At 41.8% G+C, this 12,304-nt stretch overlaps 1 protein-coding gene and 1 non-coding gene across 10 annotated transcripts in view; both read left to right on the plus strand.

Moving 5' to 3' along the window:
- FOXN3 (forkhead box N3) overlaps positions 1–12,304 on the plus strand; it is a 218,941-nt gene that overhangs the window by 121,830 nt on the left and 84,807 nt on the right. The gene's annotated exons all lie outside the window — the stretch shown is intronic.
- On the plus strand, positions 667–769 carry LOC133215768 (U6 spliceosomal RNA). Its single transcript, XR_009726492.1, has one exon. It is a non-coding gene; the product is annotated as a U6 spliceosomal RNA (small nuclear RNA).

Genomic DNA, 12,304 nt, shown 5'->3' on the forward strand with positions numbered 1-12,304 from the left:
TACGGTTAGAAACCCCACTAACAGTTACCATCCGATCAGTTAAAACCCCCCAAACTAACTGAGGAAACTTTTCACAAGCTGTTTGGATTTGCCACTGAGTTTGCCCTTTGGCTAGTATACAAAAGCGTTGAGCTTTAACCATGCACATGTGACAGTGGTGTGCAGCAGTTTCCAGGCTAGTTCTCAGACAGCTGCCTGAGGACTCCGGGAGCACTGTCTTCCGACTGCTCAGCAGAGGGTGGGTTTTGGGGTATGGTTTGGTTTTATTTTGGTGGCTTATTTCTTTTTTTTTTGTACGTTTTCTTTCGTTTTCCTTTGCAAAGTAATTTTAAGATGCTCTTGTTGCCCTTGTACCAGTGAACTGTCAGGTAGCTGATGAAGACACTTGAATGGTTGCATTGTAAATGAGACCCTGGTGATACTTTCTTTTTGAGGGATTGGAGCTGATCAAGGAGAGATGAGGGCTACCAGAGAAAATGTCATTGAACCATAATCTCACTGAAGCTAGTTAGATGGCACAGTGCTGTGCTAGTAAAGTTATGCTATGTCTGGCTCTAAAAGCAGAGTTTCTGCACAGAAGAGCATGGGAGGCATCATTGTGCCAAGTGTTGACTCAGGTGTATTGTGGTAGGTGAGTGCTACTAATCTGCCTTAAAAGTTTCTTTCTAGCTTTGGCAGCACGCATACTAAAATTGGAATGATACAGAGGAGGTTAGCATGGCCTCTGTGGGAGGGTGATATGCAAATTCGTGAAGCCTTCCATCCAAAAAGTACTGTAGTGGCTTAACCCCAGGTGGTAACTAAGTACAACGCAGCTGCTCATGCACTCCTGTGCCCCCCACAGTAGGATGGGGAGCAGAATCAGGGGAAGAAAGGTAAAACCCATGGGCTGAGATAATAGTTTAATAATTGAAGTAAAACATAATAATTGCAGCAGTAATAATAATTATAATGAAAAGGGGAGAGATAGAAGAATAAACCCCAAGAAGAAGAGCCAAGTGATGTACAGTACAGTTGCTCACCACCCACTAACCAATGCCCAGCCCATCCTGAGCAGTGATCTGCCCTTCCAGGTGACTACCCCCAGTTTATATACTGGGCATGATGTGCTGCGGTATGGAATACCCCTTTGGCTAGTTTAGGTCAGGTGTCTCTGCTCCTTCCCAGCTTTCTGTGCCCCACCTGACTGACAGAACATGAGAGATTGAAAAGTCCTTGATCAAGGTAAGCACTACTGATCAACAGCTGAAACATCGGTGTGTTATTAGCATTGTACTCAGACTAAAGCCAAAACACAGCACTGCACCAGCTACTAGGAAGAAAAACAGATTATCTCAGCTGAAAGGAGGGCACTTGCAAACTTGTGTTCTGAAGTCACTTACATGCTATAGTAAAGTTTTGCAGTGCTGGGTAAAGCAACAGCTGGGGAAAGAGGTGCTGCACCTCAGCTTTGTGATTCTTTGCACTTCACAAGCTTGGTGAAAGAGGATGATTCGCATGGCACAGTTCAGCATCTGCGGCTTCTCTCAGCTTGTGTTCTAAAGCAACAGCAGTAGGGCAGCCTGGGCTGGCACAGGAGTTTGGGCTCCACCAAGACAGGCAAGACTCTACCCAGGGACTCTGACCAGGGGAGAGGGGATTGGCAACAGGCACATCTTCACTTGTTGTCTTCTGATTTCCAATTTTCAAACTGTAAGACAGAAAAGGGCAGCTGCTTGTATGCTATAAACAAGTTACCAGTATCCCTCTGAATGCAGGTGCTTGATTTTCACAGGGATGTCTTTCTGGCTCTGTTGTATTGCTGTTGTGAACAGACTTTGACACTTGGATGGAAAACTTGTAATTTTAATAGTGTATGAGAAGGAAACAAGTACACAGACTCTGGTTTATCATTCCTTGGTCACTGACCAGGCGCAAATAATGAACTTATTAGACTGAATTAATCTCTTAAAGGAAATGGTCTGAAATCCATCTGGTAGAGTGCTGAAAAGCAGACTCAATCAAATCCTAGAAAATTGATGTAGGAAGGAGTTTTCTGTTGGCAGAAAGCTGAATTGGGTGACCTGAGGAGAGTCCTCTGTCTGAAATTTCTGACGCAAAACCAAACAGAAACAAGTGATGAATCCTGAGCTTAAGGTTTGCAGTGTTTTTGAGAGATGGAGTATTTAAATGCACTTGTACCAGCTGTATCTTCTGTAACACAATTCCCTTAGCAGGGTGTCACATGGGGGATGGCTTTACTGTGGTGGGTGAGCCTGGCACTCAGAGGACGGTAATATGCACAGAACTAAGCATTCTTATTACATGTCTTAATTCAGCAGCCACTGAGAAGCTGCCTGATCTAAAGTGATGCAGCAGACAAAGAAATACCACTGGTAATTTCAGCTCTGTGTTCAAAACCTGCTTTTTGGTTTCTGTAACTGGAGATAAATGACTAGTTCTTACCAGCTGGCCATTGTGTACCCATACCACTTCTAGAGGGTACTTGCAGTAAAAGAGTATGCTTTTTTTCTCCAGTGGTAGATGCTGGCTGAGTGTACCAGAGAGTGTCCCTTTTTAAACAGAAGCCTTTGGTGTTGCCTCTTTGCATTAGCGGTGGGTTCCCTAAATCTAGTGAGACCCTGTGTGTGCTGGCTTCTGCAGGAATCTCAGCACCTGACAGCCTGTCTCTTAATGATGCTCCACAAGAAATTGATCTTTCAAGAGAGTGAGGCTAGTTGTATCTTTTTCCTTTTTGTAATGCTAATGTATTCTTCATAGCATGCCTGCTTGCAGATGCTAAAGATGTGCAGTAGTGAATGAGGGTGTGGATGTAGTCACAATTGTGTTTAAACTCTAGAGCACTCCTTGGGGATATGATGGAAGCAATACCTATTTCATCAGATGGACTTTCTTGTGTTGTCCTTTAGTTTCAAGACAGCAGAAGACACTGTACAATATCTAAGTGTCACAATTTTATGTAGACTCTTCTCTTGGTGATGCAGTCCTACCAGTTTGAAAAACTTTCGAAGCTTTTGGTGTATTCTGTGTGACTCAAAACTCAAGGTTAGCATTGAGTTTTCTAGAAAAGAGCATCCTTTGAAAATAGTTTTTTTTGTGTTTTTGTTTAAATGTACTTGCTATACTGAAGTTTCCAATTACAGAAAAGCTAATTTTGCTTCCAAGTCTGGCTCGGAAATGGTCAACACTGATAGTCCCTCAGTAAGAGAAGCCATTGTTCCTTTTTGGCACTACCTGCAAATACAGTCATTAACTGTAAAGTAGCATGCTTTCTTATATCTCCTCTTTGGTCATTATTCTTCAGGGAACTGTATTGTGGAACATTCCTGAAACAAAGGCCGTTGTTTCACCACCCTGACTGGGTCCAGTCCTTGGTGGTAGCATTGATGCAGTGCTGGAGGTGAGATGTTCAGGGTTATCCTTTGCATCCATCCTCCTGCCTGCTGCCATCGAAGCTTGAGACACACTTGGCACTGCTGGTGCTGCCCCGTGTGCCCAGCTGGCAGGGTATGGCCGGGGCACAGTGTGCAGCTTGCACCCCAGCTCTCCGGCTCTCCAGCCAGCAAACTTGTGGAACTCCTTGAGCAACAGTGAAGCGGATCTTTGGCTCTGCAAAATCCTGCTGCACATGCTGTGCAATTTAAAGACAAAATGCTTCCTGCTAATTATTAACAGTTACTCTGTAGGAACAGACTCATTACAGAGGCACTGAACCCTGGCCCGCCGTCCCTTTCAGCACCTGAACAATGCAAGAAGGAGGGGGAAGAAAATGGAGTGTTGGCACCAATTAGTCCTGAGATTAGTCCTGAAAGAGGATTGCAATTTCAAGGCCAAAAAGAGTAGGGAGTGAGTAAAAGGATTTGAAATGAGATTATAGGGCCTAAAAGCGCCTTTCTTTTGTTAGGGAAATAATTCAGCAGTTTTACTCAAGCCAGTGAGACAATCTAGTTCAGTGGCTGAAGTAGGAGATGTATGTCCTGTTCCTTTTAAGGTTTTTAACTAAGTTGATCCCTGGTTGCATTTATTAGTTGCTTCCTGCAAAATCAAAGTGTTTTCAACAAACAAACAAAAACACAGAGGAAAGCTACTGCCTCATCAAAAGGCCCGTTGTTTTTCAGGAAACTTATTGGTATTCTTTAAAAGGAGAGCCAAGGAAAGGAGGCAGATTGAGCTCTCTTTCTTACTCCGGGCAAACTTCTCCTGGTGGTTACTATGAGACTGGCACTGGAGTCACCCTTTCGCCACCCATCCTACAGATGAGTTTCAGTGCTGGGTTTTGTTTGTCTGCTCAGAGATGCAAATCAGGCAGTTCCTACTTCAGTTAAAAGCACTGTCTCCTGTCAGTGTTATAGTGCTGTACATTGTCCTCTTCCTCCTGGACGGAAGTGAACACTAAGCCTTGCTGCCCTGCTGAAGAGACTATGATACACACCCATGTAAACAGTATTCGTGTCTGGGGCTGAAGAGTGGAGTTTGCTTGGAGACAGCAGAAAGAGAGGTCTTCCCTCTCCCTCTGCCCCCAGAAGAATTATGAAACGGAGAATTACTGAAGAGAATTACAAACATTGTGGCTTTAATTGGAAATGTTTTGGTTTAGTATATTCATGCAAGACTGCAGGAAATTATGGCTTTCTTTCTGCCCTTCCAAAGACGGAATGGTTTCTCTTGAGGTGGCTTAGACTCAGAAGGTGTGAGGAATCATGAATGTGTCTATTACCAGCTGGTGTTTGTTTTTCAATAGAACTTGTCAGTATGAAACACCTATGTAGCATGCTCAAAAGCCTTGCTTTCAGTTCGCTATGCCTACAAGCTTAGGGGAATTACTCAGCATGAAGAAGGGGTGAGTTCTGCCATGCTCTTGGATTTCCCTTACTGCTGCATTTCACACGAGCCCTTGTTAAACCTGCTTTTATAGACAAATGCTTAAAGCTGTCTTCAGATGTGGCACTGAGAGGTTAGCAGGCATCATCTTGCTACTCAGACTGGTGTAGCCTAAGTAATGGCCAAGATTATGTTATATGGGAAATACGCTGTTTGAGAAAGGCCTGTTTTGATAGAGGGGCCCATTTTTTCTCTAGACAAAAACATTTAAGTGGGATATTCTGCGTACTGTTCTTGGAGTTGCATTGCTCTCTTCGGTCTTGTTTATAAATAAGTGCTTTAATTCCTGTCCAAAGCACCTGTTAAATGCTAAATTTTCCTCCATTTTGGTTTTTATTCCATCACACTACTCTAATACAATCTAGTGAATCTGACTTGCTGCTTTGTAGCCTTCACAGTTTGTTCTACAGTCCCTCCAAGAAAACAGTGAGACACCAAGAGACGAACTGCCAGCAGTTTCGACACAAATTGGTGAAGAAACACAAGCTCATCCTGTCTATGGGACTTGTGTAAATGGCTTTACTAAGGCTTTAGTTGTGAAGTTGTCCCATGCTGAGGTGGAAAGGCTTCACAAGACTGTCATAAACTTTCTGAAATAGAATGAAAACAATAACAAAACCCAGAATGGATTCAGCAGAGGAGTTTATGTGAAGGAGGGGTTGGCAATGACAGAGGAATACCAAGTCCTCTTAAGAGCAGGACGGAAGAACAGTTTGAAAAGGGTGAAGAGTGCAATGAGATGTCGACAGTTTCTGCTTATGGCATCCAAGACCTGCTTTACTTCAAGTCATGTTTCTCTATGACCTAGAATTCAGGTGTAGGGTTTTCTAAAAAGGAGTTATTGGTTGAGTGTGTTCCAGTTGAACTGAGAACCCCAGGTGGTATTTGCTGCATCTAGCAGAGGCAGCTATCTGGATGGTTCAGAGCCGCAAATAGCTGGACTTGCTGCTTTCCAATTTACACATGCTTACTTTCAGTCCTTTGTATGGTGGCTAGAAAATCCAGGGATGTGCTGTGCGTGTCATTGAAAAGAGTGACTTGACATCAGTGAAACCACTAACATGAGAATTAACTGGAGTGGTCTGGTAAAGTTGTTTGTTCCATTCTTTCCTCCCCCATGATTTGTCAGAAGTTACATTAACATGTAAAGAAAATATTTCTGCTTAACTGTTGGTAGTAAACAGATGCACTATAGACCAGTTTCCTCTTTAATGTTTTAAAAGGTTATGTCCTGTTCATTTTATGACTGATTAGTGTTATTGCACTAGAATGAGCAAGCTTCGAGGTCATCTCATATTTGAAAATATAGTTTGTTACTCTCTGTGATTCGCTGCCTTAGAGAGCTCATATGCTGTCTGGGATTGTCAGGGTGTTGGTGTCTCTAAACACCAGTGAACCATAATTAATTGTTTCCTGTAATCTAACTCATTGATTTTCTGTATTTGAGGTGATCCAAGGAACAGCTTTACTCCAGGGATTAATTACAGAGAGAGAGTGAGAGTGTGTATACACTCATGAACATATTTGTGCTAGTTAATACTAATGAGGAGTTTTTGCAGCCACATGGCAGATACTGATTCAACTGGAAGGTGGATTACACAGGATCTGACAGATAAATGTGCACATCCTAAGCAGCTCCTTTTGGTACCCACAAAGATTTTGCTCTTAGAGAATAATCTCCATTTTTGGGGCTGCCCACCAGCAGATGGACCTCCCAGAACATCTTAGTTTATCAAGGAGAGATCTTACAGTCCCACTGGTTGTTAAACTAGAGTTGTTCAATGAGGGGCACAGAGGACTGCTGAATTGTCCTATTTGGTTTTATTCTTTTAACTTTCTTGAGTTTTACCAAGAGAGAGTGAATGGCCTAGACACTCCCTCTAGGCTTCTGTGTTTTGGCACAAGATTGTTACCAAACTGCTGTTCAGATGTACCATGCGGAAACAGTAAATGTAGATACCTGCAACTCTTTGTGACTATTCACATCATAACAGTTTTTTCCAACCTTTCCCACACAAACTTACAGCAGATAAAGCAGAGATACAGAAGCCAGTATCTCATTGCAAAAGCAATTGCCTGCCCACCTTCACCTTTCTTCATGCAGCTTATTTCTACACCTCTGCTTTCTGTCATGAATCCCAAAGTGAAAAGCAGAGTGTTTAAGCCCTGTCTTACTGAGTCGCATTCAATTTCTGCACAAACAGCTGAGGAGAAGCAGCAAATAGAAGGAAACTTAGACCAGGAAAGCTGATATCTGATAAAATAACAGTGCTGTAAGACAGTTTCTGGAAGAGTAGTCTCCTTGGTAGAGATAAAAACTTCATCAGTCATGTAAGGAGTTGCTGGCTTAAAGGTAGAAGGGTGACTTCTCACTGTAAATTATGTGAAGGTCAGCTTTTCTTTTCCTTACTGAGCTCCTTCATTCATGCAGGTATTACTGTAACTTGAGATAATTATTAGAATATTATTAAGTACAATATTAATATTCTCAACAGGCTGTTCAGGGAGGTAAGGATTAGGGCTAAAGATGCACACTGGGTTTTATTTCCCATTGCAGGTAGGAGGTTTATTTTTCTGCTAAGATGAAAGTGGCTAAAGATAATTTAAAAATGAGTCACAATGAAGTATTTGTTTACAGTTAGATTTGCAGAACATGTGAAATTCATTATTTCATAGCTCTGCTTTGAAAACATTAAGTAGAATATACTGGGGGTTGGGTGCTATAGTTATTGCTACTGTAAAAGTAACTAGGGGTACTCTTCGTATGAAGCCCAGACAAGTACAGATCACACAGAGTTCCCAGCCACAGTTCAGTGAGCATCTTCATTTTGGCTCTAAAGAGGGAAGAGACTCCTGCAGCATCAATATCTGTGAGGTTTCATTTGCACCACCCCTTGAATTTGAGGCTTTGTTGAGTTGAAGACTTTTCTGGAATAAATGAAAAATTCCCATCTTCTGCTGACTGGATGAGGCTGATAAGGTAGAATTCAGTCAAACTGGTGCCATTCACTTTGAATTTACTCTACAGTGGGAGCCGTATTCTGTTTTTCATTTTATCTGCATCCAACCTGAGGCATTTGGTATCTCTTTAGGAGAAACACTGTATGGTTGTTGTAGGTGCAGCTAATGTGAGTCATTGATGAGGTGTGTGCTGTCAGGGGCCTGGAACTGAGAGGTGGGGCATCAAGGGGTGGGTCCTGGTCTGCCACCATTTACTGACTCTTTTGGAGGTAAGTTGTTATCTCTGCGTGTATGTTTTCCCTTATGGTAATGGAATGGTATTTCTATAGCTCTGTGGGTGGGAAGATTGAGCCAGATGATGTCTCTACAATGCATCTGAATGCAAAAAAAGCTACATTCTCTTACCTCTTTTGTTACATCTTCAGACCCAGACTGTGAAGTGAAACAGCCAGGTGTTAGATGCTGTAGTTTCATGTGTGTGTTGGTCTGTACCTCCCCCATTCCTAAAATACAGTTCTTGAGTGCTTCAAACTGAGTAATCACAGAAATGTGAATGAGTGAAAACTGACAAATTTTTATACTAAATTTTTTATGCATTAGGAGGTTATTTCTAAAATTGTATCTCTGAGGATAAGTTGATACTTACGCATTGAACTTTCATGTTGGTGATAGAACACCCACAAACTGCCTTTCATTCATCTTGTGAGCACCTTGCACACTGTGCAGTATGGTCCTCAGGCACTGGTTGTCTGGGGCACAAGAGCGTAATCATCGAATGCAGGACTTGTAGTAGACATGCATGAAGAGGTAGAATAAAAAAAGTGTAATTGGGGCTTTCCAAATATGTGAGTATTTTACTTCTGTTTTATTATTATTTATTGTCGTGTTCTGCTTTTATGTAACTCTCTGACGTATGCATCAAGCGCTTTAGTGTATGTCTGTGACGGGAAATCTCTGCACACTACTCTGCAGCAGTGCTGGAGAGCCTATAAGCACATTAAACTTCCCAGGGAAAAACACCTTCAGCATCTGGGAGAGGTTAAATGTTCTGGGGGAGAGGTTAAGCATTCGATTGTCCTCTGCTGCTGTAATTCCAGAAGCCAGATTAGTTCTGAATCATCTGAACCACATTCATTCAAGATTAATGAGAAAGACCAAATATGGAAAATTTCAGCTGGTAAGCTCCTTGGCTTTGAGTAAGTGGTGGAGAGGAACTTCATACTGGCAGCAGCCTGCAGGTCATGTTTAGTTTTGAATTTCCTTAGTACTTAAATCAGTGAAACGGGGAATCGCACCATACTGGATAAACAAGAATTTAAGCAGACAGTGTGAAGCATTTGTGGTGTGGGACACATGCTTAAAGGCCTCCTCTTCCTTCTTCCCATCTGTTTCTGTTTCGTTGGAGATCAGATTTGCCCTTTTGTGCATGCGCATTTATAACATTGTGAATGTTAGAGGTACAGTGGTCTATTTAAAATTAACAAGTGGCATATTCTCACTAATGGGTAAGAAGCCATTCTAGCAGAGATGTGCATATCACTAAGCTCAAGTCCAGTTGACTTGACAGGCCATGGTTAAGCCATGGTTAGAAATCTGAGTGAGAACCTGACGTAGAAAGTATGTATGAAATCCAGCTAGGTCTACCAGGAAAGCTGTTTGAAGTTCTGCAGAAATAATAAATGGAGAGTTCAGGACTAGGATAACAGAAGTCAGTTGGATGACCTTGGGCTTTTAAAAAATTGTATCAGTTTCAATTTGGGAGTAATGTTTCTTTTAGTAGAGCTGTATATTATTATGCCTGGGTGGCAACACTGCAGCTTCACTGTGGTTCAGTTACTCAGGTGGTCGGCATGGAAGTTCTCTAGAGCCTTGTGTGTGCTGTAGCATTAACTATGACTTATATCAAGTTGGAAATGAAGGTGAGCCTAGATATAGGCAATGGCTAGGACTCATTTATTTTCTGGAATCTGAAATTAAAGACTGTTTTTTCCCTTCCAGTGCAGTTCTAATCAAGTAAAACAAGAATAGGAAGGAACCTCTTCTTCCCCATCTCTTGTTTTGGAGCAAAGTGAAGGCTATAATAAAAAAACTGGAGTGCTCCAGTCCTCATTTTGTGGAATACAAGAGAATCAAACTGCTCCCCATTGGCCAGGTCATCATTTGATGCTGCTATGGCCCAAAAGAGACCACAGTCCTCTGTGGTCTCAGAAGTCAGTGGCTGTCTGTAAATAGGATCTTCTGTTCATCTGGGCTTTAGGGAGCTGACCTGCAGTGCCTGCATGAGCTGGCACAGGCACGCTCCATAGCACATGAGCAAGTTTAGGTAACTCTGAAGTTTCCTCAGCCTGATGACCGCCACTTTTTCATCCAGTGATAGGTAGTCTAGGAACAATTTAATAGCAGTTGTGAAATAAGGAGAAACACAGGTGCACTACAGCATGTGAAGTAACCTACAGTGGTTTTCCTTACTTCAGGATAAGGAAAGCAGGCACAAGTATAAACCTATGCTCTAAGAGGGAGCTCTGTTATTCCTTCTGTAACTACATGCACTTCAAAAAACTATTCCCTCACCTGTTGTGTTGTCACTTAACAGTTTTTTATTCCTCCCAGAGATACGTAGACTGTGTCAGTAAGAATTTATTTCTGGTTTTAACACAAAAGAAGAAAAACGAAACTGAGACCAAAAGGATGAAGTGACTTGCCTGGTGTCACTGTGTGATTCAGTGGTGGAGACAGAATGGGAACTGGAGTCTGATAGCAGGCATCTCCCAATTCTCAGTGGAGATGAGCCTTTTTTCTTAATTAGAAGTAACACAGGAGAGTTGTTTCACCATGCATTTCCAAATATGTCTGGACTTTTTCCTGTTTCAGCATTCAGCCTGGAATTGTAATGTGTTCACAATAATTGTGTGAATAATTGTAATATTTAAACACAGATTAGTAAGAAATCTGTTTTTTGCACTATGGCTGACCTTCAAATAGCCATCTCTTTTAAAACAACAACTCTCTGGAAATTGTGATGTTTTTATTTGTTTAAAGAACAAATCCACCATTATTGTCCATAAATACATATTCAGCTCTTGACAAAGACCAAAAGTCTGGCTGAAGTGTCTCACCAAGGGGACAGGAAGGCTTCATACCTCACGTCAGCAGTGAGAGGGGTCTTGTGAGCACCACAGCAGGGTCATTGATGGGCTGCAAGACACATGACAAGACAGTGTTTTTCCTGGAATTAAGAATTACTCTTTTAATCCCTAATTCTATAAATTTGAGCAGCTTTTTAATACTTTTTTTGTTTTCCCCTTTCTCTCCCTCTCTCTGTTTTCTTGCTTAATTACTTAAGTGGTGACAGTGGCAGGAGTGGCTTTGGCTAGCTGGAGAACATGAAGATTTGGACAACTTCCCACTTCATCCTTCAAAAAGTAACGTTAAGTTTCATATTCAGACATTTTGCTCACGAATAGTTTTCCTGAGCAGTTTTCCTTTTGTCTTTAATGAAAATTTAGATGTAATCCCTCTGGCAGCCATGTCATATAGAAAACTCATTTAGAGTGCACAAGAGATCAAAATTTTATTGTTCACTCAAAAATGTGTTAGGCACCCTAGAGAAACCAGGAAAGGCTCCATCTAGGAGCTTAAAGTCTCAGTCCCACATGTTGCAGTAAGGGAGAGATACCGAGAGACAATAAAAAGGGGAATTGCCAAGGAAAGAGAAGCATTACCAGAATATTAGATCAGCCTTCATAAATTAAAAATTAGTATTATGAATTCATAAATCTCTTCAAGAATAATGTTTTGTCAGTTATGGAAAATTTGAGAAGATGGGATAATGGGTTTATATATTTAAAATCTCTAAAGTAATCAGTTTTCATTAAAATCAGGGAATACCTTAGCATGCACCTTCCAGATACTTTTTAATGTATTGTCATTAGCCCAGGTTAGTGGAGGCTTTTGCCTTTGATTGCAGAGGAAGCTTGTTTGCCTGTTGCTGGGTGATTGCTAATTGTGATATTAACTGCCAGCAAGCTGCTGGCAGGGATTATACATTTTCTTTTCCTTGTTAACAGAACACATGTTAGAGGTGCAGTGTTATCTGAATGCTTCTGTACTGCTCAAAATTTATAATGGGAGTGATAAATTCTTTAATACAAGTATGGTTATGTACCCTGTGTAGAGCATGAGCACCTCTTTGCAGTGCAGTAGTCTTGTTAGCCCTCATCCAGTAATGGCATTAAAGTTGAATGTGGAAAACAGAACTGATAGGGCAGCAGAAGGATCTGAGCTCTCCAGTGCAAACAGTGGAGAGCTGTCAAGCGTTAGAGGAACCTTCAACAAAAATGAGATGCTGCCTGTCCCATGTTCACTCTGCAAGCTCGTGGCAGTATGGTTTGGACTGAGTGATCTCCTCCCATGCCATCTGACAGCTGCTCCATAGACCTCATTTGTGCAGTGTGGGAGGCAA

This window comes from Neopsephotus bourkii, unplaced genomic scaffold (genome assembly GCF_033783945.1).
Source record: "Neopsephotus bourkii isolate Nb327-2 ecotype Australia unplaced genomic scaffold, CSIRO-AGI_Nbou_v1 NB_998, whole genome shotgun sequence".
In the NCBI taxonomy this organism is placed as follows: Eukaryota; Metazoa; Chordata; class Aves; order Psittaciformes; family Psittacidae; genus Neopsephotus; species Neopsephotus bourkii.